A 3399-nucleotide genomic window follows, 5' to 3' on the forward strand; every position below is an offset into this window, starting at 1 on the left:
AGAAAAATTCTGATGTCATCTGACTGGCTTCCCTGTATCAATCAAGTGACGGGATGGATGATAGGCTGGCATCTATTTTTTTAATGCCATGCGATCTACCAATACTACCTTTGCGATCGACTGGTCGATCGCGATCGACGTATTGAGCACCCCTGATGTAGAGCATTTATTGTGAATTTATATAGACATGCTGCAAAATAGCTGGAGAAGGACTGACAAACTAAATTACAGAAAGCACAATTATAAGTTACAGCCCAGAGTAACACCAAAGGCGATAATAATCATTTAATTCTTGAGCCAAGCCACAAGGAATGACTAATAAAATAAACTGAACAGTGTTTTTACTGATATCTAAAGCTTAAATGTAACCAAAAGCTAAGCTAAGCTAATCACCTATTAGCAGCTAGCGAAAAGCTAGCTGCTAATAAGCGGAGGGGGTTAGCAATGAAATAAGCTAATACAATGAGGTTAAAAAACAATCCGATCGTTCAGTCTGACGTCACTAGCCATGTCTGGGCCTAAACTCTGCTGCAGGTCCATATATCAAATGATCACTGTGGCATCACTGAGAGTTAAAACACTGTCTTAAGTCTTTCATCTTTAATAAAATGATCAGCGTTCTGCTCTACCAGGTGTAACAATTGAGTTTAACATCCAGGCATCCATGAAAACGGAATTTATGACATTTAACAGAGTTAGAAGTTAGCAGGAAGTTAGCTCGCTAGCTTCCATCTAAATACAATATAGCATGTCCTGACTGCGGGATTTTGGAAACAAATTAAAACGTACAGCTTTCTTATCACTTCCAACATAAATGAAGACAGAAAACTAAACAGCAGTGACGTTTGTAGGGTTATTGAAGTTTGGCTAGCTGGTATATAAAGATGTGCTACGTGACTGCTAGCGACACAGCTATGTTAGCATAATATAAACAAGCTAACTTTTTTCCACTCAATAATAGTGATGGGATTTCCGGCTCATTTTAGAGATTCGGCTCACTAAAAAGAACCGGCTCTTTCGGCTCCGAACCGACTCTTCAGGTTGTTTTGTTGCTTTAATTTATTTATTATTAACAATAATATAAAATTATGCACAAAAGGAATTACTAACGTAAAAAAAAGTGGTTTTATTTATATATGTTTATATATAAATACATATGGTGGCCCCTAGAGACAAAACACGTACAAACTCCAAAACACATTTCTAGCATGAACTGAACTTCCAAAGCAGAGCTACTAGATCACTTAAATTACACAATTGAAAGCATGTGTGTATTGTTTGTGTATTTATACACAGGCACTCATATATATTCAAATAATTTAAAAAAAAGTTCATGTAGCTGTTACTACCACACACCAAATCCGGTCGTTGGTACTTGCTGGCTTGTGTAACCACAAGATAACGAAAGCTCAACACTGCGCCCAGCATCCTGGAGCACTTCTGCTGTCTTTTGTACATGTTTTGAGTTTTTACGTGCTTCTGAGTTTTTACGTGTTTTGGAGTTTGTACGTGTTTTGGAGTTTGTACGTGTTTTTACGTGTTTTGGAGTTTATACATGCTCCAGAGTTTGTACGTGATTTGAAGTTTGTATGTGCTTTGTCTGTAGGGGCCACCTACTTTTATTCATTCACTCCACATAAAATGTAATAAATAAATCATCCATCCATCCATCTTCATCCGCTTTATCTGAGGTCGGGTCGCGGGGGCAGCAGCCTAAGCAAATAAATCATATAATACAAAAACCAACTATTCACATTTCAATTTTTAACTATTTAAATTTTCAGCTTTTTCCTTTCACATATTTAAAGTGAAACAACACAAAACTCTGCAAACCACAACACAATTAAATATAAATTAAAATATGAAAACAAAAAGAAGTTGCATATTCTCTGTCATATGGGCCCGCATGAATAAACTTTCTGAATCCTTTATCATCTGCAACTGAAAATAGTTGTGGATGATTACTATACCTTCCTAATGTGACATTGTTGTCCCTGGCTCTCTCTCTCCCTCCCGCTCTGTTCCTGTGCTACTGAGTGTAACTATCGCCCCTCCCCCCTCTGCCCAGCACAAGGCTGGCATGCTGAGTGAAGCGGAGAAAAAAGTGTGAGAGAGAGGGTGAGAGAAAGAGTAAGTAAGAACAACAACTTACTTCTTTTAGTAAGATGCACTGTTGGGTTTTACAGTGTACAGAAAAAACAAAAACAAAATAGATTTAAATTACTCTTCGTAAGGATGTTTTTTTTTCTCTGAAGATTTTCTCAGGGTCTGCGATTACGTCAAATCGACATGATAGATGACACCATTGCAGGCAGCACAACAAGACTTAGTAAAATGCCCAGAAAAATAAGGAGGGTATGTGTGGCTGCAGTTCAAAGATTGAGACGTCATACAGGTCAGCAGATTGGTGGCCGAAGGGAGTTTGTTGTGATTGATGAGAGTCGCTTTCGTCACAAACGAAAGGTAAGTTTTTGTGACTGTAATTTTATATTACATCTATATATTTATCAAGCTTTCATAGTATCTTTTAGTCATTTGTGTTCATTTTTTTGTTTCGGCATCAGTAGGGGAGAGGAAGAATGGCTGGGGGATGGAAAAGAAGAAAGTGGGTCTTTGGAATGCTGGGCATGAAACATCGAGAGAAAGCAAGACCTATCTTGCGACTTTTGGAGAAAAGACCTCGAAGACATCTTGTTCCTGTGATTACCCTTCATGTCCGGATTTGTTCCTCAGTGATAAGTGATGAATGGCGGGCCTATCGTGTATTCCCAAATTTAGGCTATGAACACCATACTGTTAACCACAGCAGGTGGTATGTTGACCCTCGTACAGGTGCCCATACCCAACATCTGGAGAGAGCCTGGAGGTCTTACAGGAGCAAATCTGGAGACTCGGGGGTAACAGACTACTGTCAGAACACCTCACAGTTATTGAGTGGAACGAGTGGCTCGCAAAAAAGCACAAAAATGGTACATTTTGATATATGACATTTCCAAAAAATACAGATAATTATAAAAGTTAATGTTGCTACTGCTATTTTTTGCACCTTTTTGAAAATGTTATTTGAACACTTCATGTAAAGAGCTACAGGTTTGCATCCAGCCGTGTTCTGTATTACTTCAAATATTGGCTGATAGTTTATGACACTGTTTTTATTTTTGTATCAACAGTTGTGTGTCCAATCTGTAAGCATTGTTCTGATGTTTTTGTGACTGGCATCTTAAAAATACAGTGCGTTCTGGATCTACCCTGTGTGTTGTCATTTGTTTTTGTTACACTGTATTTTAGAAACTTTCACATCTATAAATAGGCTGTAAGGTATATATGGTCCCCACTTTAGATGAGCTCACTCAAGATACTTTACTAACAAGTAGCAAATGGTTTGTAACTTCCTAAATA

At 38.0% G+C, this 3399-nt stretch overlaps 1 long non-coding RNA gene across 1 annotated transcript; it reads left to right on the forward strand.

The window, feature by feature from the left end:
- LOC309690353 lies at positions 1-3399 on the forward strand. Its single transcript, XR_014271714.1, has 3 exons — positions 1-2130; positions 2256-2463; positions 2565-3399. It is a non-coding gene; the product is annotated as an uncharacterized lncRNA (long non-coding RNA).

Source organism: Aulonocara stuartgranti (assembly GCF_965226115.1).
Source record: "Aulonocara stuartgranti genome assembly, chromosome: 16".
Taxonomy (NCBI): domain Eukaryota; kingdom Metazoa; phylum Chordata; class Actinopteri; order Cichliformes; family Cichlidae; genus Aulonocara; species Aulonocara stuartgranti.